The sequence below is a fragment of the Clarias gariepinus genome, chromosome 3, assembly GCF_024256425.1.
Source record: "Clarias gariepinus isolate MV-2021 ecotype Netherlands chromosome 3, CGAR_prim_01v2, whole genome shotgun sequence".
NCBI classification, from domain to species: Eukaryota; Metazoa; Chordata; class Actinopteri; order Siluriformes; family Clariidae; genus Clarias; species Clarias gariepinus.
In genome coordinates this window covers 13,223,113-13,250,587 of record NC_071102.1, presented here as the reverse complement: position 1 = coordinate 13,250,587, position 27,475 = coordinate 13,223,113, and the positions used below count along the sequence as shown (strand labels likewise).

General features: G+C 42.2%; 1 protein-coding gene across 2 annotated transcripts in view; it reads left to right on the top strand.

The window, feature by feature from the left end:
- The window catches only part of ankrd11 (ankyrin repeat domain 11), a 125,977-nt gene that overhangs the window by 53,248 nt on the left and 45,254 nt on the right, over positions 1–27,475 (top strand). The window lies entirely within an intron of this gene.

Sequence of the window (27,475 nt, the reverse complement as noted above, 5' to 3'; positions counted from 1 at the left end):
TTGGCCCTCCATTTTCCTTTCCCCCTGCTTTTCTGTTCTCCACTTGGTTAGAGGGGGTGCAGGGTGACTCTTTCTTTCTCCACTTCAGCATTGTGCTGATCTCATTCACATTTTGCCCTTTTTCTTGACCTCTGTCCAGGAGTGTTGACCTCTTAAATCCTAGCCAGTGAGTTAATGCCCTACCACCCCCTATGCCGTACACCGTCTCTGCTGTTCTTCGGCAGTGGTCACAATAGCGCGGGTTAATTTTAAACTCGGCCACACTGAAACGGGTCGCTCTGCCGCCGATTACATAATTTTTTACGTGACTGATGACTTTCTCCTTTCTGAAGCCGGAATGACCGAGTCTCTGCGTACGGAGGCTTGAGATGGTAGGCATTTTCTTTGTACGGTTTATTCTGCAGGTTATTCTGCTCCTACACAGTGGAAGTTGGGTGCTTTAGGTAGAATTAGACACCTGACTTTGACATCCCTTTGGCGTGGGCTTATTTTTGTCTCAACAGGTTGAAGTTTGCCGTACATTTTGTAAAGATGACAGTTAAACCATGACTATATGTGAAAGTAAGTGGCGTTCTGTGCATCACCAAAGTAACTGCGATTCGCTGGACTTCACCACCACCGTCTCCATTTCTGTCGGCCCGAAAGGATTCACACAGACAACATGACGGGTCTGTGGTCCTGTCAGGGCGCACTCCACACCGTGCTTGTCACCATGCTCATGTCACAGTGAGTTCCAACTCTCCACGGCCACATTTATCATTCTTCAGAGTCTCCAACTCTCATTACAGTCAGCAAGCCTCTAGTTAACATCAACATCGAGAAGGGGAGACCAGGTCTGCCGTCCTCAGCCTGAACTCCCTCCAGCACACGGGCAGACAGAGCAAACCTTCCAGGCATTCGAATGTGGCCTGCCTGTGAATGTACGCGTTTACATTGAGAAGGCACTAATGGTGTTTCTGAATCTCTCTCTCTCTCTCTCTCTCTCTCTCTCTCTCTCTCTCCAGGGTGGGAGCATTATCTTTTCTGACTGTAAGAAGTCCATTATTTACTGAGCACTGAGCCCATCCTAAGACAATGTTCCATTAGATTGCATCAGCCAGATTTATTGCGCTCTCTCTCTCTCTCTCTCTCTCTTCCCCTTTTTAGCTGGTCTGCAGCATGGTGAGACAGAATGAGACCAGACGAGAAGTACTTGTAAGAGAGAGCGATATGGGATTTGCAGTGAGTGTTACAGGAGATCAGAGCATCCGCATAAGATGAGAAATTTATCTAAGCCGTATATATCCAAAGGTCCAGTATAAGCTCTGCAGTCCCGATGCAGTCCCGATGCAGTCCCGAGCTCATGCTCTCACTGACTGTCTGAACAGGGTTTTTTCTAATAATGCATTTTTCTTCATTGCTATGACCTCAGTCAAGCAGTTTCAAGTGAAAGTAAAACATGAAACATTACTGATTAGGTTAAGTGTTGTGAAATTATTAGGGACAGGGCGATATGATTTTTACCTCAATACATGTAATTGCCAAGTTCAGTGATGAGAATGTATGACTGCAGGATACCTTTTTATCCAGTCCAAACTTTTCACTCAGGAATGAGGCACAAATATAACGCTAATGTATTAGCACATTTTGCAAATTTTGCTTAATGACATTTTTCAAGTCCACAATGCAAATAATACAAAGTTTAATTTAAATTGCAAAATATTTGCTGGTGACATGATGCATCATATTTTTGAGTCATGATATATAGAAATTATAGTTTTTCTTTTTCTCCTTTTTTTTTTTCTTTTTCTTGCCCACTGTATTATTTGTTTGTCAAAATTTGAAAAATGCAAACAGTGCTATAAATTCTATACTATATATATATTTTGTGTTCACACACAAACGCACTGGGTCCAAGTGGCTAAAAACCTAGCAAGGCTTTTGAATTGATATTCAGACTTAGTCTATGACCTAATGCATTAGCATGGTGTGTTTTTTATAGAGCGCTTGATGTACTTCTGTAGGATAAGGCTAGCTAGCACCAGATAAATCCTGAGAATAGAAGAATCAGACTCGTCTGTGAACAGTTGGTTTTAATATGCTGGGCAACGTTGTGACAGTTTTGACGGGTGTAAACACGGCAATGCAAAATTGTGTTTTCTTCCAGAAACGCTGAGAGATGCAGTACCGTGCTATAGAGAACCGAACGCCGTTCACAGATAACCTATTAAATGCTTGTCGGATGGCAGAGCACTTCTTCGAGTTCGGAGTAAAACACTCTTTCGAACACCCTGTTTAAAGAGTTTTAACCCTGTTCTAACTCAGCAGTTTAGTTTGTTCTTGTATCCGTGTACAGTCTGTATTTAACGGTGTTGAAAACAGAATAGTTCCAGTTATCACTTGCATTATAGCCGCTGTAAACTATCCTTCTTTCTCCGAGTTACATAATGCAAGTTTGTAATTATGCAAAGCCAATATGAGGTCAGATGAGCATGCGATGGTGCTCAGAGCTCAAACTCTGACTGAGAAATGTAGTTTTGATTTCTGCTGCTGTTATAGACGAAAAGGGCACGATCTGAGAGAGAGTATGGAGGTGCTGAAACGAAAGCACAAACTCTCTCGACACTCGCGCGTTTCTTCTTACTGCAGCCCTAAATCCGCTCCCGTTTTCCTCTCTCTCTCCCTCTCCCTCTCCTTCTCTCCGAATGTATGTTTTGCCCCTATGACTCACTCCCTTTAACTGCATCTCCTTTTCATGCTTTCCATCCACCTTGTCCCCCCCTTTCATCTAACATTATATAGTTGCGTAGCATCTCATTCCGTTTCAAGCTCTTTCCTACGTGGTGTTCTTTCTTTGTCTCTTGTCCCCTTTTCTTTCACGGCTCTTCCGAGCACCATTGATGCATCACCAAAATGTGCTCCGGTGTAATGTAAGGCTTTCTTCCCGTGCCAGAGCTTCTCGCTGCACTCGACGACAGTGCTGATGAAGCTGAAAGGCCCTGTCCATTAAAAGGCATGAGCTTGCATTGTGAGCGTTTCCCACTTGGGCACCCCACGCCGAGAAAGTGAGAATAAGGGAAGAGACGTGCCCGTTGTGACACAAACGGCCTCCTGACCTTCGCCCCTGCAGAGCTCGGCCGAAACCACTGTTCGTAATGCCGCTTGCGTCGATCTTCACGCGCGATGCATCGTTAATGAATCGATGTGCCGATTAGAAGCACATCACCTCCATCATTACGCCAAGTTCAGGGAAGATCTAGTCTCGTCAGCATAAGAGAGCTTAATAGCGTGCTCCTCCAGGGGCAAGGGTAAACCGCGAGAGGTAGATAAAAAGATATAAAGATAAAAAGAATATTAGAAAGGAATGCGCTCGCAGAAACACAAAGCTTTCCCCTTTAGCATTAATAGCTTTACGTCGACCTGAGTAACGTTCTTGAGACAAGTTCCTGTTATCGCTTACTTTATAGCAGCAGTAAACATTCTCTGCACCAGCCTCTTTTGTGCGTCTGTCTGTGTGTCTTTAACGTTAATTAGACACTAAACCACAGCTCGTCATGATCACAGAAAAGCCGCAAAGCACAAAAACCTGGTTGTAAAACAACCGACGGAATGAAACATCTAAACAATCAGGACAGAGATATACGCGTCTGCAGTCTCCAGTGCTGCTTGGTGTTTTCTTACAGCCAGTTTCTGCAGAGTCACATTAAAAGTGCGTCTAATACCCTCCTGTTATATAGTCCAACCTCATGTGAATAAAATTCCACTGGCAAAGAGCCAGCTCATTCAAACATGAAATGAAATGTAATTTGTATCTGAAAATAATTGCTTTCTGCAGAGGTTTTTTCTTTTCTTTTTCTTTCTTTCTAGGTGCACTTTAACCCACTGAATTTGCAAACCTCAAAAGAGCGAGTTCAGGAAACACCAAACCCGACTACATGCACTCTGCTTTCTAAAAAATAATAATAATAATAAAATTAAGGAACTGTTAACGACAGAGAAGCGGCCACGCCGGAAATCCATCCGCTCACAGTTTTTCTTGTTGCTCATCAATGTGAAGAAGCGCTCGATCCGGCTAACGCCGTTACGTTTTCTTTAGAAGTCACATGACCCCCCCCTCCCCCCCCCGGGCCGAACCCTCATGTTCTGCCGGCGAGGTGTTCAGCGTGTGGTCTGACTGCTGCTTTACACAACTCTGAGAAACGGCAACTGTGATTGCTCCGAGTCTCTAAATACCTGCTGTGCTTCTGTGTGTGTGTGTGTCTGAGGTTTGGAGGTTGTTTTTACCTAATCAGATGTGCCGCTTGAGCAGATTAGCGGGTCCACACAGCCGGGCCGAAAAGAGGGTTTCTTCTTTTTTTTTTTTTGGTTGTCAATGTGACCCTGCGCACGTAACACACAGCTTTGTTTCTCGCCACCTCGTTTAAGACCGCGTTCCTCGCGTCCACCCTACGTCGTATTTTCCCTCAAGCGTCCTTTTTTTTATTTTTATTTATTTAACCACCCCCCTATTTTGAGCTTTGCTGTTTATATTACAGTCGAATAGTGCGAGGTATTTATAAATGTGATCTGTTAGTGGGGAGATATTGCTCTCTCTGCCCTTCTCGCTCTCGCTCTCTATCTCTATCCATATCGCTGCCGCTGTTTACAGTAATCGGCCCAGGCTGCGCCGCTCACCATTTGCAGTTACCTTGGCAACGGCCTGGTGGACTACACGAGTAGCGAGTGAGGCGCAGGAGCAAACAGCGGTGTGCTATGTGATGAGGGATGAGATGAGCTGGATCTGCTATTCACCTGCCCCTGCTGAGACAGACAGAGAGAGAGACACACACACACACACTCACACACAGTTACATATGCAGAGGTACAGCTCATCTCCCTTGAGCCAGGCCCAGATAATCTGCTCAGGCTCCCAGTTGAATGCGTTCACACCTGTTTCTCAGCCTCCCAATCCCACTGACTAATACATCACAGAGAGGAAAGTGCGAGAGAACATGTGGCCTGGATGATTGTAAAAGAAAAGAAAGGACAAAAAGGGTGGGGTGGAGTACGGCATGCTGGTCTCTGTAGTCTCTCATTTACTGTAAAATTTGCTGTTTAGGGAACGGACGTGTATGGATGAACGTATATAACGACGATAATCTTTACATACGATAAACCTGTAAAGTCGGCGTGTCTGTAATTTTTGTGTTTGTGCATGTATCACGGAAAAACTACTAAACAAATTTAAATGGGGTTTTCACAGATGGATTTGGCCAAGCTTGAGATGATAAACAGGCTTTGTTTCATCGCGATCGGCTGACAGGAAGAGGAAGATGTGCTTATATAATTTTTAAAAAATCTACTTAAAAAAAAATTCAGCAAAACGCGTTTATGAGCATGCACTCCTTCTACTTAATAAACAAATTCTAATTAATAAACAAACTTTTTCAAAACGTTCATTCCGCGCACTTTATGGTAACATGTAAAATTTTTTGTTCAATTAAAAAAAAAATTCAACAGTTGGCGCTGTACATTTTTTTTTTAATCGTACACTTATGAGTGTACAATTAAATTCTACGCGAATCAAGTCCAGGCTCATGTAGTAGTGTTAATAATAATAATAATAGTAATAATAATAATAAAGTCTATTCTACAAAAGAGTATTCTATATGAGAATATGAAATGAGAAATAGTTAAGCATTCAGTTTGCATGATCCTAATATGATAACTAAGCTTTAGCCTCGGTGACTAAAACTGCGTTCGATCAACATGATTTTGGGACTGATTTTTCTTCCATGGACAGAAATCACACGTTTTAAAGTAACGAGTAAGGATCAGCACACAGTGCTCACCTACGACCTAATCAGTGCTAATGCAGTTAAACAGATGACGCTAGTGAGTGTCGGTAATCCGGATTGTACGTAAATTTATTATAGCTGTCGCGTGTGGCATCAGACACGATGTAAAACTAAAACCAGCCACCAACACGTCTGGGGGTTTAACAGTTCCGGACATTTGCTGTTGCTGCATGAGGGCCCCAAAACATACAAGGTCAATAACCTGGAAAACAGTTTTATCAGTTTCCCTATTTGTGTTTCAGCTATCCAGCAGGATGATATTGTTTTTATTTGTTATTATTATTATCCTGATTAAGCTCTCTTTTTTTGCGTTCAGTTTAAGCATTTGTTAAATTGTTATTGTTTTCTTAATGCTTACTCATCAAACGGCATGGATTTACAGCAGAGAAGTGAGCAGCTACATAGGGTCAGAAAACAACATGTTTAATAACATTGTTTTCCGTATGTAATAGTCTTTTGTTATATCTTACCTACAGTGATCGCCGTCAATATCACAATCTTGTACATCTGCCGGTTTTCTGTCTTTAAACAGCTGGAGCTTGATTAAAAAAAAGGAAATATTCAATGAGTGAAGTTTAACATTCATCATTACTTACATACAACTGGTCTCCCGTCATGTGCTCAGTATGGATATATTTAGCCAAGGATTCATCATTATCCTTCACGTGGACAAAACGGCGGATATTTTGCTTGTGGAGACGTCATGAACATGTAGGAAACCCACGAGAGCTGCGGATATGTTGATGGTAATGGTGTGTAGTGTAAATGAAACATGCTAATCGACAGGAGAGAGGATCCTCATGGCCTCGCGCTCAGTGTGAAAAGCTTTATGCGACCCTGCTTTCATTTGGACTTCCACAAGCATCCATTAGAGCGGATCTTTATTAAAAATAATGGGAATTTTGGGACGTTATAGGAATCATCTCATGCTGCTCGTGTTGAGCTTTGGGTAAGACTGCTCAGCGCTTTGCTGGGATGTGTCCTAGTTTTACGACGCTCAGCTTGATGCAAAATTTGCCTGCCGCGTAAATTTGGATGGTTTGTGAGAATTTAATAAACACTAGAGATGAGGGAAAAAATTTGGTGCTTTGTGATTCAATGGATGATTCAACAATGGGTGTTGTTTTAAAAAAGAAATTCACATTTGTAATAGAGGCAAACCAGTGACCAGAATCTTTCAATTTTGACACAAACAGGCGTCAGATTGGCAAAAATTGCGCATGTTAAAAGCCTCTGATCTGCCTTTTTCTTCGAACTCTAAGCGAATTAGTTTCACACGCACTTATTACATACGCATACACCAGCCTCAAAACACTGAGAGTAAATTAGTTGAAAATCTTATAATCCTACAGGTTGTACACTCTAAACTATACACCTCTTGTCCTTTCCCTGATGCTGTAGTGCAGTAATGTGTGGGCTGAATAAGAGTAGCTCAGCTGAAGTGGTCATTTGTCTAATCCCATGGCTCTCATGCTGCTGTGAGCGGGACTCACAGCACAGAAGAACGAATGAAAAGACCCTGTGTTCTCGATACCAGGGATTTCCACCTCCTTCAGCCAGAGCGCTTTGGGTTTTTCCAGAGCCCTAGCCCATTAACATGTCCTGAGCCCTTTTATCCTTTCAGCCTTGACGGAGCATGCAGCGTGGTGGTGGATAGGCAGTACCTCAGAATCCAGCAAGCTAATCAGAGTCTCAGAAAATCAAGTGACAGAAAGCATGATGCACTTACAAAAGGTTCATTTGAAACGCGAACAGAGGCGTGGGCATTTGTTGATATTTCTGCATCAGATACAGCTGGAATGATCTGAGGCAGAACAGGAATTAACGTGCGTGTCTACAAATGCATACAAGCGACTTGTATTGTTATGTTTCGGATGTTTGTCTGTCTGTCTGCTTTTGAACCCAAAGCTAAAAAGCCTGCGTGATGCACTTAGAATAAAGCTGACTCTGTTTAGCGGAAGCAACGTGCTCCTACTTGTGATGGCAATGCGAGTCGCCATCGACCATCACAGATTTTTAATATGCGCCAAACAGACTCGGCTTGCCATTTTCGATGCGTCCTGTTCGAAGCTACCGCGGCTAGCGTGGTTTCTCACGACTTGACCCATCTCGCATTTCAGAGCAGCCCTGACACTTAACGGTTCAGGGGCAGGTGTCGCTTTGTGCGCAAAGTTCTAGCCGCGACAAGGGTTAAGTTTTACACTATCCACCACCAGATGCGCCGCCCGTCAGTCGGTTCGAAGGCAGCCGAGGACTTCACAAGGCTAAGAGTGAAGCTGCAGGGAGAGAGATGGCAGTGAAAAGGCTGTTAAGCGTGTTGCTGGAGACTCAGGCACTGTTTCCTGCACTTCCTCCTCCGCGGCACATTTCACACTCCGCGGTAACGTGAGCCTGAATAAATTGTCACACTCGCACAGATTAGCTGGCCAGGATGTTATTCTGTGCCGCTTGAAATGCCAGTCACATACACACACACACACATACACACTGTGCACTTTTTCTGTTCCCCTTTCACTGCTGTGCTCTCTCTGCTCCTTTCCACGCATCGTCCGCGTCCGACAGACAGTGATGCAGCAGCTCGGCAGCGCAGACGGACAGGCGGATAAAAAAAAAAAACGAGCGAGAGTGGTGTGTGTGTGTGTAAGAGAGAGAGTGTCAGAGCTAGGTTACAGGGAGGCCTGATTTACAGTACTATTACTCCGGCTACCTCAGGCACCTCCCACTTCTTTTCTCTTCACTGCTTTTCCATCTGTAGACGATTATGTTATTATAGAATGTTTTTTTTTCTTCTCCCCTGTCCATCGCATTATTTTAAATAAATAAATAAATATTACAATCTCTTTATCTATGCACAGCTCTGAAATAATGCTGCACATTTCCATGGCAACCATTTGGCGGTCATGAGGGCTTAGACTGCCTATCTACCTATTTACCAGTCCATGTTAAGGATTTGGGGTCAGTCTAACTCATTGTTTTAACCTGATCCCCAAGTCGAGGACCTGGTGGCGCTGATTTTTCTGTGCTAGTGTGTCTATGTTTACGTCTGTAGAGTCGGGCATCAGGAGACACTGATGTATTTGACAGATTTGATTTAGTGTATGTAAGAAAATAGCAAAAAAAAAAAAAAAAATCTGATATAAAACACTACTGAGTAATCATATAAAGTGTTATTAAAAGAAATCTGATGCTATAGAAGTAATTAAGTAACTGCTTCCAGCAATTAAAAGAAAAAAATAGTGTTCAATTTAAAATGGTTGTTTAAGAATGACAGGTGATGTACGGTTAATATCGTGATTATTATTATTGTGTGGGTCTGGTCCTGATGTGATGAGAGAGCGGATGTTGTAAAAGGCGCCTGGGCTGGGCACTGACGGAGAGGGCTCGGGCCGAATCTTATAAATATAGATCAGCTTTAGAGAAGTGAAGTCATGAAGGAGGAGAGGAAAAGAGGTGTGCTGGAAGTGTGTGTGTGTGTGTGGTGTGTAAAACAAAACATCAAGTTACCAGCAGCTAGTCGGCTCGGGGCCCCATCCCAAATCACTAGATTTTACACACGCACAGAAAATGTGATGTCACTGAGCTTTTAGACGATTCAGTTTAAATTAATTTCCAAATCCGGCTACATGACGCAGATTGGGCAGTGTTCATGCGGAAGGTAGACTAGTAGTGCTATAAGGAGCTATTGTAGACGGTTTGAATCGTATAAACGTGCTCAAAACTTCATTTTGAGATTCAAAGAATATCATCTGGTCATGTGACCTGTCACGGAGCAATAAACAGCAATGCTAAGATTATTCATATCTCTTATTCCGATACCCGTACTGTTACATACACAGTCAGCCAAAAATAAGTGTACGCACACCTCAGGAAAAGAAAAATAGTATGATATATTTTATATTAATATGATAATTATAATTGTATTATATTATTATTTTAATATTGTCATATTTATCAATGTATATCGTAAAGCAATAAATTTAGTATTCAAATATTTTGTACGTTTTTCCTTTTCTGAGGTGTGCGTACACACTGTGTATTACAGAATTGGACTGAAAATGAAGACACCTGGCTATTACATTACATCTTCCTAGATAAGTTTAATATAACGCTATTTAAACAGAATCACCGGCAGACGTTTCTACATGTCCACGCGTCACATCCACAGTTTCCCCGACTTTGCGTGCCACTGGAATAAATGGCACGTATCGCTTGCTCGGACGAGGCGCTCTCACAAAATGTGCAAGTCGAAGCAGGTCAGAGCAGGTGTGTTGCAGGTTTTCATAAGTTTTTGAATGGGTTTTATGTACAGCCGAGCGGGGCGTGTGTGTGTGTGTGAGAAGGAGTAGAGTGGTGTGTCCGTGTTGTTTATGGAGGTGAGGTTATATCTGAGAATGGTGGCAGGAATCTCGATCGTGAATGCGATAACATTTTCGGCATTTTCATTTCTGGTTAATGATTACAGAAGCAGTGGAGCATGGTTTAGATATTTCTCTTTCTAGTCATCTTTACCATTTTTCTTGCAATGTTGTCGGGTCACAAATCAGGCCGGTAGCTGTTTAACGAGTCTCTTGTCCAATAAACTGCTTCGAGCTGAACAATTTAGATAAATGCTAGTGATTGGAAAAGTCATAAAAGAAAGCAATGCTGGTTTGTCTTGAGAAAGCTGAACTCTGGCCTGTTTATTAATCGGCCAGACTGTTAACCCTCAAATGTAAACCTTAACAACTTGTTAAATACTAACGCGCAGGATTCGCGACTCGGTCCGTGTAGGGGTGGGTGTGTATAGCAGCAGGCATGCGGGTGTTGGGCAATACCAACAGGAGCAGAGCAGAGCAGAGCGGGGTGTGGAAGAACAGGGAGTGTCAAAGTCACGGAGAGCAGCTGTTGCTGGAGCAGGTGTTCGCTCCGTCCTGCCCTGCTGTAGCTTTCATGCCCCTGTGAGCCTTCACGCGAGAGCATTCCCCCACAAGGGAAAAAAAAAAAACGGCAAAAAGACGAGAGACAGAGAGAGCAGCCATTACATGATCCGTCTGCCCCACTAAGCTCCTTTTTATGTCTCCTTCAGCTGTGCTCACGGAGTTTGTTTTATCTCAGGCTTTAATGTCTCTGAATTGAAACCCGAGGTGGAGAATGTCTCCACAGGCTTAGTGCTTTTGCAGTTCCAGTCCCGAGTCTTGCCTCAGGCGTCGCCTCAGCTGCTGACACCCTACTCCTCAGCCGCGAGCTAATTTAAGGCTGTGGTGCGGCCCTGGCAGCTAGTCCCGAGTGTGTGAGTGTATGCTTGGGTGAGGGGAGTGTGTATGTGCATGTATGCTTGAGTGAGGTGTGCGCTGCACACTGAAAGAGGAGTTGGGTTTAATAGATGTACAGAGCTGGAGTGTGTGTGATGAAGCATGTGGCCGTGATGAGAGGCTTTGGCACTCTTGACTGGCCTTATAATTATTTTTATCCCCCACCCCCACCCCCAACAATTTTTTTTTTTTTTTACTCAGTAGGTGGTTTGATGAAGGAAAAGTGATATACTAAACAGGCTTTATTTTCAGTGATAGACGCTGACTGTCAAAATATTAGATTTCTTTCTTTTCTCGAGACTACGTGCAGTTGTGTAGGTGTGAGCAACTTTACATCTATTTGTCACTTTTTTTCCCCCCTGTGTGTACCAGCTGTGGATGTTGAGATCCATGCAAACTAGAGCTCTGTGAAGTATTAAAGTTTTATACATTTTTTTTTTTAAAGGGCAAAAGATTAGAAGTTGTGTTTAAATACACCAGCAGACTAATCAAGTGGATAAAAAAAACAGTAGTTTAGTAGTCCTAAACAAGGCAGGTTTATTTTTTGGATATTATTTGTCTTTAGCATGTCGATAAAAATGGGGAGTGAACAGACGTTACCAAAAAAACAGCATGTCCAACTATACATTTTATCTTGTTATACATCTGAGGGAAAGGGCAGGGCGGCACGGTGGTGTAGCGGTTAGCACTGTCGCTTGGGACCACCAGAGTCCGGGTTCAATTTAATCTGGTTTCATGGAGTTTGCATGTTCTCCATGTGCTTGGTGAGTTTCCTCTGCGTTCTCTAGATTTCCTCCCACCGCCCAAAGACGTACAAATTAGGCTAATTGGTGTTCCCGAAATGTGAGAATGATAATTGGGCATAAAGCTGGCAACCCGACCCCCTTAGGTAACTGAGACAGAGACGCCGGATATTATTGGACTCTATCTCTTTATAATAATTATAAAAATACATCTGTAGTTTAAGGGCCCAACAGTGAGAACTTGGTGATGCTTTTTTTTTTTTTTTTTTTTAAACACCACGATGAAATATCAGTAATATGTTTTAAATGCAAAAAAAATTATAAAAACATGGCAAAAAAAACTGCAACGTGTCCTCATCCTCACCTTTGTCCTGCTTGAACTTTATATCCAGAAGCAGCAGGACGATTCAGTCTTGAATGTGTGTGTGCTTCAGTGACCTCAGTCTCGGTCGGTCTCATAACTCAAAAACTAAACCGTCAACTTTAGAATTCCTAAACAGAACGTTAAACCCATAACTTTAGATTAACATGGACTGACCCACAGCATCGACAAAGGGTCGATTTTTGTGTTTTCTTCTCTATACTTGTGATTAAACATTACAGTTAAAACATACAACATAGGCACGACAAAATCCCAAGTTCCAACTTCCCACTTTCGAGTATCCTAATCCTGATCTCGCCTGCTTCACCGTGGGTCTCTCATACCAACCACAGCTGCTTCATCTGGGTTTCTGGAGGTCTTCTAAGGGTTAGTCCACACGAAGCTGGTGTGTTCCCTATCCGATAATTTTTTTCCGTAACCACGGCGTCGTCTCAAGAAATATCTGCGTACACACGAAACCACTGAAAACGGTGTAGTATATATGCCAGACCAGTATGGGGCGCTGTAATTCTGCCATAGAGATACACTATACACGGAGAAGACTTTGAGCATGCGCATAACCTTTTGCGCTGTTTACGAACCAAGATGGTGTTGTCCCTTATCGCTTGTTGCTCATAGCAGTTGCATAGAAGCAATATATTTAGCTGTAATCAAGCTAGTAGGCTTTGTAGCAACACGAACACAATCATGTAGTCCGCCATTATTGTTGTTACTGTCACGTGATGCGATGACATATATACGGATTGGCCGTACACACGAAACTGCAAGGGTGTCGTTTTCAGATTTATCCACTTTGGGACTCGGTTTCAAAAAATAGCGGTTTCAGTCTCCTAAACCGCCGTATCGGTGTGGACAAAACGGCAATACGATAAAAAATTTATAAGTATACAGCGAAACGCGTCTCTGTGTGGACAGGCCCTAAAACGCCTTGGCTTTCTTTTTAAGGTTTACCAGTCCTTATGACTGCACATGGCTTACAAAGCTAAGGACAGATGTCAGAGCTCTAGTATAAAGTATGGAGTGAACTTTTCTACTCAGTTGTTCGTAATTGCGTAGCAAAATTCCTTCCTGACCGTCATGGCCGAACAATTTATTTATTTTTTTTAATTTCATGTGCGATGATTATTCTGTGTTTTTTTGACAGTAATGTGCTTCACTTCACGGTGCGTCAACTTGTTCTAGAAACTCACTTGTTTTGTCCAGGTGCAGAAATAACGCACTGCACCAGAAACGTTTTTTACGAACATGACAAAGACGTTTTTTCCCCCTCTGGGTCTGTATTAATTAACCCTAAATAGCTAGCTTGTCATGCTTTATTACTTTATTACAGAAGTTAGCACTTCAGTCAGCTCAGTTCCCATGCAACCAAAACACGAGCTGCTCTTTAGACCTCTCGGTAACTTTGATGGAAAAGTCTGATGCTTGTGTGTAACTGGTATAAAGTGATTAGCTGGCTGTCTAGCTTGTGATAGATTAAAGATAAATTACACACGCCACCTTTAACTTTAGATGTATACATTGAACCTCTGTGTTACTTGAGACTAGGTTAGCATCACAATCAGATGTCTTATTATTAGTAAACAAACGGCACATCTTACAATACTCATTTTGTATTTGTAGCTGTTAGATTGGCAGTAGAAATGTTTCTGGTCCTCTTAAACTTTAAAACAGTTGATAATGATATGTATCTGCTACTTATGCTCTGTAAAGCCTTCATAATGACTCTAGTCTGAGGTGCTGTTTGATTGATAAAAATCAATCGCTACTAATTTAGAAACGCCCTCTCATATCATTAATGATTTTATCCTGTATGTTGCCTTATCCTGTTGCCTTTTGAAACACGAGGTCAGAGAGAGTTTGTGTTAAAGGCTTTGACTGGTTTTCACCTCAGCCGTTTCAGAACGCAACGAATCTCCACACATTTATCCGTGACTTCTCAAATCAGATAAATAAGCAGCCGGGAGTTTAGAGTTTGTGTTGTGTCGTGTACGTAATTTTTTTGGCTGTCGCTTTGGTGAACACATCGCAGAACTGTCTCCGTGATACCCAACACTACAAACACCACCAGCACACAGTGTTTCTCCTCCCCTCTTCAAAAACCTGACAGTTAGGGCTTCTCACACACACACACAAACGCTCATCAGTCTGTCTCACAGTGCTTTAAAAAGCTTATCTTTTCATGTCACGGGCCCTTTAAGTGTAATAATAATGGTTTCTAGGCAACCAGAATACAGGACCGGGCAGTCACGTGTAGTATCGACTCGCCTGGTGGGCTGTGTGATGAGATTATAGCTGTGTATCCATGTAACACCGTAATACCATGCTGATATGTGGAAAAAACGTGCAAGTGTTTTGTACCTGGGCGTCTGCAATCACAAATTCAGGACGTTTGGCTGGTAGCGCTCCAGCGTCCTGCTGTAATCTCAGCCTGCTGCAGAGCGCTGTGTATACAGGATGGAGTGAGTGTGTGTGTGTGTGTACACAAGTGCCGTGCTGTGTGAGGATGGAAGTACAAGAACATGTCTGAGATAAAGAAGGACAGAGCTCAAGGCCTACACATACAGACACACACACACACACACACCTGCAGTGTGGCTTGCATGGGTTGCCTAGCAACATGCCTGAATGTGGCCAGGTTTGAGTAGCTCCAACTTCAGCACAAAAATAAAACCAGAGAGAGGATAAGAATAGATCTAATCTAAAGCTCCTGTATGTTTCAGTGCACATCATTTCAGTGCGATATGTAGCAGAAATTACTCTTTACCTCACGCATACACACACACACACACACACACATATGTAATTACGCACACGCATGATGAGGGTTTACGAGGGAAAGCGAAGCACACGGAAAAGGAAAATGACAAACTGCGAGACCTGTCTGATCAGGCCCGAATGCGGGAAGCCATAAAGGCAGAGAAGAGAAGCAAAGAAGACGACACAAGAAAGGAAAAGAGGAGTGTTGGAGAGAGAGAGAGAGAGAGGGAGGGGTGGGTGTAGAGAGCGAGTAGGGGGGGTAAGCAGCGGCGATGACAGTAGCTGGAATGAAAAGGCTTTGTGTGCTTAATAACAGTCCTGGCTTGGAGCCAAGGACTCGGGGAGGATGGGATTAGCCTGAACAATCAGGACTGCAGGATCAAAACAAGGAGGCAGGAACGGCGAGGTCACACAGCTACCATCTGCGCTGCCGCAGTGAGGGGGAGGGGGGAGAGAGAGAGAGAGAGTTGGCCATACACAGGCTGTACACAGCTCTGTTTAACCTACTCACTGCCAAATGGCCAATATTCAGCACTTGAACTACAGAGTGGGCAAGATGGAAATATAAAAAAAACCCGAAAACACTTGTTTAATATTTCTCTATAGCTAATCTTCACTCTTGATGATGACAAAAATCATTGTATGTTCCAATATGTACAATATGCAGTGTATCCCAGTTACAAAAGTTCACATTCATAACGATAAGCGGGGTAAAAAAGATAACGTGCTTTAATATAAATATTTTTTTTATTATAGGAAGCTCTTATATTTGGTGTACATTTTTTGCAGTTGTAAGAAAATTCACAACGCAAGCCAGCGTTAAGAACATAACTGATTTAAAAATGTTGTTCCCTGAATGTTTGTTTTGCATCTGTTTCTCTATAGCTTGTGTATATTAACTTGTACATCACAACAGGGTGCAAGTTCGGTTCAGTGGGCCGTAATTGTATCTGCGCTAAAATTAGCAATTTATAAATAAAGATGAAAATTCTGATATGTCGGTCGGTGCTGATATTATGGGAAGTCACCACAAACAAACATATCAGTATCCTGGATTCTTGTGCACGGTCTGCTTAAATAAAAGGAAAAATATGTGATACTAAACTGAAGTATGTGCGATTATCACAAATTTTTTGATTAATCGATTGTTGATTTACATCAGTTTAATCCAGCTCTAGTATTGATTAAATTATATTTGCGTTAACGCTTGCTGGATTGAACCGCCAGACTCTTTATTAGCGGGTTAAAGGAGAAAACAGATGTTTTTAACGTCGTTGTGATTGTGATGGATCTGATTTTAGTTTTTTGCTGTAGGTGTACGAGTGTGTGCAAAAGAAACGTGTTTAGTTTAAACGTATGAACAGAGAGGTGTAGAGGTTGGAACAGTACAAGCGTAACGGCTGGAGCTTTTTGATAAACAGGACGTTTGATTGACAGTTAAGGGTCACATGGGTAATTAGCTAAGCAGCAAGGCTAAATCCTTCCTCATACAAGGAAACTCAGGAAACTTTAGGTGACTCAGACAGACGTAAACGTCCACGTATTCTGGTTATTACATCTTTGTGTGTTTGATTTGCCTGCTCTCCCTCTGTGGACTCCTGCATTTCCCTGTCGCTGGCCCCGTGGTCACACTCCTCCTCGGTTTACGCTGCGGCTGTTGCTTTTGTGGCTGCGCCGTGTACAGTCTCTTTTATATTTTAGCTGAATAGCTCACACAAACGAGCGGCCTTCAGTGCTGCACGCACAGGACACGCAGGTTTTCTCTGGTTTTTACCTCGCTCTCTGAACGCGCCTCCATCTCTTTTGTTCCATGCCTCTTTTTATTTTTCACTTTAGAATTCTATGAGAAAGTGGAGAAACTGCAGGTCTTGTCTGTTTTCTCTCATCTTCTCTCTGGTTCCAGCCAGTTTAGCTGTGTGTGTGTGTGTGTGTGTGTGTGTGTGTGTGTGTGTGTGTGTGTGTGTGTGTGTGTGTGTGTTTGTGTTTCTGGGAGAGCTAAGTGACAGTGTTGTTTGGCATTTGCGTATGTAAGAAGTGTGGGAGGTCCACTCTGTAAACACTCTGAAACAAACTCTTAGCCCTCAGCGAGATTGCTAGGAAACGCTACTATGCGTTTACAACCACACTTGTCCGCGGTAATACAGCAGTTGTTGCTTAAGCTTATGAAGATTCTTGACTGAAACATGCATTCTTGCTTTTTTTTTCTTCCCTAAACGATCTGCAAATGAGGATTAATTCAATGTCTGAGGCCGTTTTCACATTACAGTCTAAAAGAGCCCAAAGTCTTGTTTGTGTGATTAGTGAGAACACAATCGTTCCTCGCATGGGAACCGTTAGAGTCGATCTCAAGAACGATACAGCATACTTAGGCACGGATCGAATCAGATATGGAAGCCAGTTGCTCCTGAGGAAGGAAGTACATCGCTGTTTAGAAGCGACGTCATCAGTGCTTTCGGTAAATAAATTTGCGGAGCGTGAAATGAGTAATAATGGAACACATCAAGATAGTTTTGGGAATTTTTGTCAGTCTGTGTGTTTGTTCACGCATCACGAGGAAACTACTGAACAAATTTGAATGGGGTTGTCACACATGGATTTGAGGTATATATGTACAGGCTTTGTTTTATCGCTGTCGGCCCATGGGAAAAGATGATTTGGATAACGGCCTTATATCATAAAAATCGACTATGAACAAAAAATCATTTGTTCTTCTCAAAATTCAACAGATGGTGCTGTACTTTTTAAAAAATTATTGTTTGCTTATGATCTCACGCCTTCATTCCACATACTTCACGGTTACATGTAAAGATTTTTAATTCATTCCAAAATTTAACAGATGGCGCTGTACATTTTTTTTTTTTAAATGCGCTTATGAGTGTAAGCGTAAGTACTATAAGTAGTAAGACAAGTGAGAGCGTCACTGTTGACACTTTATCCAAGAAATCAATAATATTAGGCATAGCATGAAAGTGAACTGCTGGGCCTCCGAGTTGTGCAGTGGTAAAGCGCTCGCCCTATCATCTGAGGATCCCATGATTCAATCCGCAGGTGATGCTCTAGAGAGAGCTAATTGGCCGAACTCTCTCAGAGGGGTGGGATGAGAGGTACTTGGTGCTCCCACATTAATCACGGCTCTACAGCCAATCAGGGGCGTCTGTGAGCTCGCGCACGCGGGAGGAGTGGCTAGCGCTTTCCCCAGAGTGTGTTACTCCGCCCCTAATGGTGGGTGAGCAAGCAGTTAGAAAAGATGCGGTCGGCTGGCATCACGCGGTTCGGAGGAAACGTGTGATAGTCTTCGGCCCTCCTGGCTGAATGGTAGTAGTAGCCTTAATGTGGGAGCCCCCTAGTGACGGGGAGGAATTGGCAACGACTAAATTAGGGAGAAAATCGGGAAAAAAATTTAAAAAGAAAGAAATGAACTGGTATTTATTTTTTATTTTCTTTTGCTTCTTCTCGTGCTTAATTGTGGTGCACAGACCATGTAGGTTCATACTGCCACCGGCTCTATTGGAGAGTGTAAATATACAAGTGTTCTCGAGAACGGAGACCAAATACAATATGACCACTGGTGTGTGTGTGTCAGGAGGTAGCAATCGTTCCTGAGCAAGGTACCAATCCATCATGACCAATGTGAAGAACATCTAGACGAATATGACTGACCTGACTGAATATATAACTAAATAACTGTTGTTTTTTTTTTACACCCACAAGCAAATTCGTAGGACAAGCTGCAAACTCTAGAAAGAGTGACCCGTTCCTGTGTCGTCAACACCGAATCTGTTCATTAAAAGGGATTTGGATGGAGATGCCGACCTGTGTTTATTTAAATCCAAAAGCTACTTTACTGGTGCATGAAATTGTGATCATTTCTGAAATTTTTGCACCAAATGAAAGCTTAGAAATGTCAAGAAAGCAATTAATCATAGAAGAGACAATTAAAAAAAAAATGGCGTGGCATTATACGAGCATTACTGTTCGTGTTTATTCTGCATAACAGTCGAAATGTAGAAGCGTCTACGTGGATCTTCGACTCAGGCCGGGGAAAAACACAAACAAACAAAAAAAATTCCAGCCTTTTGTGAGCGCGAGTGTGTTTTTGTCTGCGTCTCACTGGTATCGTGCTGCACTAGATGGGATGGGAGTGGCAGAAAGGCTCGGCTGGGTTTTAGGCGTCTGCCCGGTGATGATGTCATGCGTAACGTTATCCATCCTCCTTTATGAGCTCCTGTGCATTAGCCAGCCGCAGTCTGGCCTGCTGTCTCTGCCATCAATAATTCACAACGTCTCCTTAGAGTTAGCGTACACACACACACAAACGCATACTGTCTCTCTCTCTTTTTTATGGAAAGCCTGTAAATCCGAGCCGGTCATTACACCTCCCGTCCTCCTGCTTCTCCCTCTTCCACACAGTAGGATTAGGATTATATTAAACAAATTCGATGGAACGACTCTTCAGACTCTTATAACTGGAACCGAGAAGCATGCAGTTGGTCGTCCTTATTAAGTGGCTGCAGTATCGATCGTGTGGTAATAAGAGCTTTGTTGTGTTGCGATGCAAGGGCGGGGAGACGATCCGATCCTATCCTTTCGGCTGCGGGGGGGTTCGGAGAGGAGTTCTCTCTTGTCTTGCTCCAGCAGCAATCCTTTTGTTTGCACCCTTTCCACCATCGATTATAATCACCTCCAGGAAATCCATCCAGCCATGACGCCTCATGTCCAGTTTTTTTTTTATACAGTTAGTTAACGCCTTACAGTTAGTTTTGTAACATGTTTATCATAAACAGATATATCTGATAGTTATAGCTATCAGTATATTTTTTTCAGAATAACAGAATAGAAATCTAATTCTTTATGCATGTTTAATATATATATAATATTCAGTGTAAGATGTAACTATACACGGGTACATTGGAGCAGCATTATCGCACCACGTTCGATAATAGAATTTTTTTTTTGTCTAGATACTAAAGTTTCACGTCAGTCAGAGATGCGAGAGTGAATATTCGATGACGCCACCAGCTATTTCTAGTCAGAAATAAATATTAAGAGTTTGAATCAGTTACAAATAACTGCAGTCGCTCTCCTACTGTGCCAGAGTTTTTCTTTCTTTTTCCTTTTTTTCCCCCTGCTATTTTTCTCCAAAGCTTTCAGAAATCAGCTCGACAGCGGGATCTCAGCAGGCAGCCTTATATATTAACATTTTATTCGGACATGTCTGGATGCTTTTCTGCTTTTGAGCCCTACCCGAGCGGGCCGCGTTTTTTTTTTTTTTTTTTTTTGCACTGCAGCTGCGCACTTTTAAAACTGTTGTCTAACAGTGTAACTTCCTCCTGAAGAGGATGACACAAAATCGTGATATCACATTAGCACACGGTTGTTAAATAATAAAGCCTATACCTCTGCTTCTCTACTTTCCATTGCTCTGCCTTTCTCTCTCTCTCTCTCTCTCTCTCTCTCTCTTTCTGCATGCTCTTGGCGCATGCTCAGTCCAGCTTCTGGCGCCATTAGTGGTGACACAGCAGAAAGTAAGGTACGCACACACACACACAGAGTAGCACGCTCGCTCCAGAGACCGATGCCGAATGTGGGCTAATGTGGCCTTAAGCAGGCTTGGCTAATAGCTCTCCTCGGCGCTGTGGCAGTAATAACGTGATTTGGCTGAAGCGTTCCCGTTAAACGCTCTATTTTTCAGGCCGTCGATACGGCACTGCCATGCTGCTGCTGCTCACGCTGAGTTTGTTTAGCGCTCTCCCCACGTTTGATCAATGTGCTGCTTTTTGCTTTCACCCTGGTCCCTCCTTTTTTTTTTCTTCTTTCTCTTCTTTTTTTTTTCCCCTCCCCCTCCTCCCTGCTTCATGTGCGGTGTGGGTGAAAGCTGAGCAGTGGTAGACATCCAGTAGGCCGCTGCCCACTTGCCTTTTCAGGAACACATTCGCTCTGACCCTGAGAGTTTTCCCCGCTGTGCGCTCACAGTCCTCTAAAGCGTCACGTGATTGGCCGAAAGCCTGGAAGCAAAGATTCCTTGAGCGTCACTCTTGTTTTTCCGGTCCGCCCCTCTGCTGCTGTCTGATTTTTGTAGTTTCTGTTTCCCCACCGCTGCCTCGATGCTACCGCACTCTCAACGACTCTATTGTATTGGGGGAAAGGAAAGAGGGGAGGGGCCGAGAGCTTGATTAGGAAACCAGACCCAGGTCTCGCCTTCAAAGGAAGTTGAAGACCTCCACAGAGGATATTGATTAAAGACAGCATGCAGTGGCAGGGTTGCTGCACGAGAAGCTCTTCAGGCTTTCCTGTTTTAGGGTCTGGTTTTGTCCGGACCAATCATTACACTGAGTTTTTTGTCGCTTCGGGTGTTTTTGGACTTAAATCCCTTTTGTGTTTCTGTGAGGCTCTGACACGTCATCTTTCCTAAATTTAAACTCTTCTTGTCAAGCATTGCTGTTTCAGTAAAACAGCAATGCTTGACAAGAGAGCACTCGACTCCAAAGTCTGGTTCATTGTGATCAGTGCGTTCACACACGAACGTTCTGCACTCGGGAACCGTCCAAGATCAAATCAGATATGGAAGCCAGTCGTTCCCGAGAAGGGAAGTAGTTCGTCCGAAATCTCCGTGTGCACATGGCAGTCTCATCCTCTGACCTACACAGCCTGATAACGTAGAGAGCATTTCTCTCTACATTTTTTTAGTAATATTAGGTGTAGTGCAAAGGTTAACGTCCTCATGCGTTGCACCTAATGTGAAAATTAGGCCTCTTTTTTTTTTTTTTTTGGTTTTGTTTTGGTTTTTTTGGTTTTGTTTTATGTTTTTTTTTTTTTTTTTAAACCCCTGCATTCACGTGACTGTGTCAAATTTTTTTCTAAAACTCCATTTTTACTCTTTGGAGCATTGCTAATACCTTTCTCTAGCGACGCCGCTTCATGATTCTGTGTCCCGTTCCCATAACCTCGATCATTATTATTATTGTTTTTATTATTATAACACCACTTGCTATCCAGCTTGCTCCCCCATGCAATACACTAATCCTGGTTAAAATCCTTGAAATGTTTTTTTTTTTTTTTTTTTTTAGCTAGCATTGCAAGCGTGATTAACCTAATCTAGTGTGCATTAATAAACGTGCCCACCATGTCTCTTCTCGCTTCTTTCAGACACAAATTTCTCACACGAGATCGTCCGTATAGGTCCCAGCGTTGCAGCCGACGAGGGGGAATGAGGACGTGGAGTGTATTTCAACCTCTCAATCGCTACCGAAGCGAGGGAGGGGAAAAGACTCCCTGGCAATCAATGATTGCCTTGCATTCTGTGACCCTTGCTTATCTTTCACGCTCCTCTTTCACATTCCCTCATTCGTCACTACTTAGAGAGTCGCTTCATTACTTAAAGGAAGCTACAGTATGTTGAAGAGCGGGCCGTTTTTCACGTGCTGTTTATGTAGGTCACGTTGACTCCTTTTCTTTGCGTTTGCACATGCCCACGTATTTTGCACTTCACTTTGGCTTCTCAAGGAAGAGCTTGTGGTCGGAAGCACGGGCTTTTCGAGTTGGTTTTCTCGTCGGTGTAGAGAAGCAGCAGAAATGAAGCGTGTTGTTGCACAGATTCCAAAAAAAATTTTATGCTTTTGAAGATGTAGCACGTCAGCAACACACACACACCTTTCCCCTCCTCATGCACTAAAGCATTACACTTCCACAGGCTTCCTCTTTATAAAGTAGACTGCAGAATGTGACTGTTTTTCTGCCTGGCCTGCACTTACACGTATTAAAGACGGCATGCAAGAGTCTTAGCTTCATTCACCTGCTTTGGTCCTCCAATAAAAAAAAGCCCTTTTTGCTGCACCGGGCCTTCCATAATCCTCTATAGGTGCCGCCTGTAAAGAAAGTTGTATGGTTGTATAGGATGTCTCGTATTCATTGCTGTTCATGCGGTTTTGAAGTGTAGCCGTGTTTACTCTTCCCATCGCCGCTACGCTGCTCGCTGCTTTAGTCTCGACATCAAAAGGCGACTCATCTGGTGCCCGGTCTCCGATTTCTCCCCCCCCCCACCCAATAAAGAATGACGTCTGTTTGTTTAAAGAACAGAGCAAACCCGAGTCCGTATCGTGCAATAAAAAAAAATAGGCAAACACACACAAGTGTACCTACCTGTGTGTACTTTTTTTTTTTCTCCCAAAAGTCAGTTCTTAACGGCGCTCAAAGAAATCCAGGTGTTGACATTTTAATGTGATGTAGATAAGAGGCACCACCGTGTTGGTCAATGTTGTGATAGGAACGTGTTTATAGGTTTGTGTGTGTGATTGCAGAATGTTTTTGTGAGGTGATGAGTGTTGGTGTTTTCTGCATGAATGTTTAAAGGTGAATGTTGCTTTAATTTTGTAAAAGCGTGTATGATGAGTGTTTGTGATTTTGTTTGTTGAAATTTTAAGGTTAATGTTGATTTTTGGTGTGTGGTGATACATTTTGGTGTTTGCTCGACGAGTAAGGATTAGATTTGTGATAGAGATTGTTTGTGTGTTGATGAATGTTGTTGTTTTGTTTTGTTTTTTTTAATGGATTTAATGGTTGAAAATGTTTGTTTTATGAATTATAGTTGAAACTATATTGGATTTTTACTGTACAGTATTGGTGTGAGGTGTTTTCTGGATGGTGTTAAGGATTGTTGGTGTTTTGTGTATGGTGGTTGGAACTTGGCAGGAGTGTGTTGGATTTGTAGTAGACGTTGCTGGTGTGTGATGGATCTTGGTGTGTGTGATTGTTTATTTTTTTTTGTTTCAAGTGTTTAATGGTGAACGTTGGTGTGTAACGATTATTTTTTTGGTGTTGATCAATGTTTGTGTTTTGTGCTTGATTGTTGTAACTGGAAACTGTATGTTGGGTTTTTTAAGGACCATATTGGTGTGAGGTGATTTAATGTAGATGTTTTGTGCATGAGTGTGTTTGGTGAGAATTGTTGGTGTTTTGTGGATGAGGGTAGTAACTTTGAACGAGTTTGTTGGATTAGTAGTAGACATTAATGGAGGTGTGTTTATAGATCTTGGTGGGTGGTCATGAATTTTAGTGTTTCGTGAACGAGTGTCTATTATATTTTTGATGGAGATTGTTGGTGTGTGTTTAATAAATGTTCGTGTTTTGTGCTCAAGTGTTAAAACATAAAAGTGTCCCACCTTAATGATGGAAAATGTTGATGTTTTATGGATTAGTGTTAAAACTGAAAAGTGTATATGGATTTTTTTTTTTTTTTTTAAGGACAGTATCAGTATGAGGTGATTAATGTTGTTTTTTTGTGGATGAGTGTTTGTGTGTGATAAGGATTGTTGGTGTGTAGTGGATGAGAGTTGGAACCTGATGATGTATATTAGATTTTATATAAATGAGTGTTTGCGGTGAGGATTGTTGATGTTTTGTGGATGAGGGTTGGAACTTGGAAAGCGCATGTTGGATTTGTAGAAGATGGAACATAAGCCCAATCCCAATTCTACCCCTTACCCCTTCCCCTACCCCTTCCCCTACCCCTTGCCCCTTCCCCTTGTCCCTTAAAACGAAGTGGAAAGGGGAAGGGTTAAAATATTTCCCCTAAGAAATGGGACACCACTACAACACTGTTATACGTCATCATACGTATCCGTTCATTTACATGTACACATACAGTATGGCCGTAAGCAAAACAAACAATGCGTTATCAAAAGCTCGGCAAACTGTCGTGCTACTGAACTTTCATATTTGTTTGTAGCATGTAGTAAAGTGTATATGACATAAAAATATATTTTTGTAATATTGCGCAATCGGCGCTATCCGCTAGCAAACTTTAGCGTTTTTTTTGCAAACGTTTTTTTACAAAACATCACCATAAACACAAACACAAGACTAAAATTAATATACATATAATAAAAACTTGTCATAAAAATCCTTATTAATGGCAAAAAATCGTTAAATTTACGGGTCTACTTGCTCGAGTGAGCGGCCATCTTGAAAATTTCGTTAGCCCTTCGTTTGGAGTGAGGTCCCGAAAAATCTTCGTTTCGAGGGCTATCTGGCCCTTCCCCTTAGCCCTACCCCTCCAACCAAAAGAGAAATGAGACACCCCTTCACGTGAACGCGCCAAACGGAGGGGTAGGGGTAAGTGTAGGGGTAAGGGGTAGAACTGGGATTCACCTTTAGTGTGTGGTGATGGAACTTGGTGTGTGGTGATGGAACTTGGTGTGTGGTGATAAATTTTGTCGTTTCATGATAAAATTTGTTGTTTCACAAGTGTTGGAACTTGGTGTATATCGGATGTAATGATGGAGACTGTCACTGTTTTGTGGATAAGTGTTAAATTGTGAAGCTGTATATTGGGTTTTTCATTGACATTATTGGTTGATTGGAGTGAGTGTGGTGAGGATTGTGGCTGAGGGTTGAAACTTGAAGATGTATATTGGATTTATTGATGGCGAATTTGGTTTTATGGATTAGTATTGAAACTGAAACGTGTGTATCGGATTTTTAATGTAGAGCGTTGGTGTGTAATGATTAATTTTGATGTGTAATGATGAATTTTGGTGTTTTGTGCTTCAGTGTTGGGACTTAAAGGTGTCTACTGGATGTAATGATGAAGAATGTTAATGTTTTATGGATTAGTGTTGAAACTGCAAAGTGTATGTTGGATTTTTAGTGGACAGTATTGGTGTGAGGTGATTAATGTTGGTGTTTCATGGATTAGTGTTTGTGTGTGGTGAGGATGGTTTGTGATTTGTGGATGAGGGTCAGAACTTAAATGTGTACATTGGATTTTTAATGGACAGCACTGGCATATAATGACTGCGTGTGATTGCCGTTTTTTTTTATTGATTGTTGGAACCTGATGATGTATATTGGATTTAATAATGGAGATTTTTGATGTTTTATGGATTAGTGTTGAAGCTTGAAGTTATATATTGGATTGTATTGGTGTGGATGTCGGTGGGTTTTAGATTAGTGTTTGGATTTGCAATAGATAATGTTGATGAATGATAGTTTTTTGATGATTTTGAAGAAATTTAAACATGTATTTATGGATTTCTTTTGGGGATTGTTGATGCCTCTTGGTGTTCTGTGGATGAATTTAGAAATTTGAAAGTGTGCTTTTTGAAGATAATTATTGAAATTTCAAGGTTTATATATTCTCAGGTTTCTGTTGGAGAATGTTGGTGTGATGTTAAATGCTAAAATTCGAAGATGTGTGTACTTTATATAGAGAATGTCTGTGTCTGATGGAGAACGTTTGTTTGCTTTCTTTGGGTTGAGGATGTTTCCATCGTGCAGATTATTTGGTGTAATTGTGAACAGAAATGTAGGAATTCTTAGGTAATTGGAGAAGGTTGTTGTTGGCACACATCGTCCCGTGGAGTTTAATGACACGTTTATGTTGTTAAAAAAGGTTGTGCGTGTGTTTGAAAAGGCGTATGTTTAGTTTTTACGAACGTGCCAGTACCAGTTGACCTTGTTTGTTATATTCGTGCAGTAGGTACTGTGAGTACATCCTCAAACTCCACCAGGCCATGACACCCACAGTTGTGCTTGATTAAGATTAGATTCAACTTTATTATTATAGTGCAAAGTACATGTACAGAACCAGTGAAATGCAGGTAGCATCTAACCAGAAGTGGCCATGTTATACAAACAGAAGATGCCGTGGGTAAAAGAGTTCATAATAGTGTGTCATATGTTTTTTTATGGAAACTAAAATAATGCAAATATCATTTTCTAATCTTTTCCAATTTTTATGGAATAAATAAATCACCTACAAGCCTCCTCCACTGCTGTAGGCATGTAAACACAGCCATGTTTAAGTTGTTGACGGGTGTGTTTCAAATGTTATGTAATCCCTTTTTTTTTTACACTCAACTCTTCAATTACTCTATCCAACCCTTGTGTGTGTTTGAGAGAGAGAGAGAGATTGGTTCCAAAGCAAGCAGACCCCTGCACTTTCTGTGCACACATGGTTCAAGATCTGCATATGAATGAGGCCTTCTGCTCTGAGAAAGCGAGTTCTGGCTCCTGTCTTTGTTTCCCCCAGAACAGGCTGAGGCCCCACACCCCTTCTTCTGTTATGCAATCCTCCTCTACTGGGAATCTGTGTGTATGAGTGTGTGTGTGAAAGAAACAGAGTGAAAGAAATGGAGCACTTAAATGGGCCCCTCGTGTAAAAGGGGAGAAGAAGAAGAAGGCCGCTGTGGGGCCCGAGGGGGGGCAGACATCTATCGTAGGGACTGTTTGTACGAGGATGGTCAGGGATAGTCGATCTGCACTGACCTAATTTTAAAGGAGTTTGCAAGCATGTTTATTTTTAAGAAGACGGATCTCCGTCTAAACCTTGTTTCTCTCTCTCTCTCTCTCTCTCTCTCTCTCTCTCTCTCTATACCATCGTGTCTCCCAGAACCTGTTTGCGAAGAAAAACAAAGCCGAGGCCACAAGGGCTCAAAATGGAAGCTTTGCGTTAACGTCAGTCGCACAGGGCTGTTCCTTACACCCCTC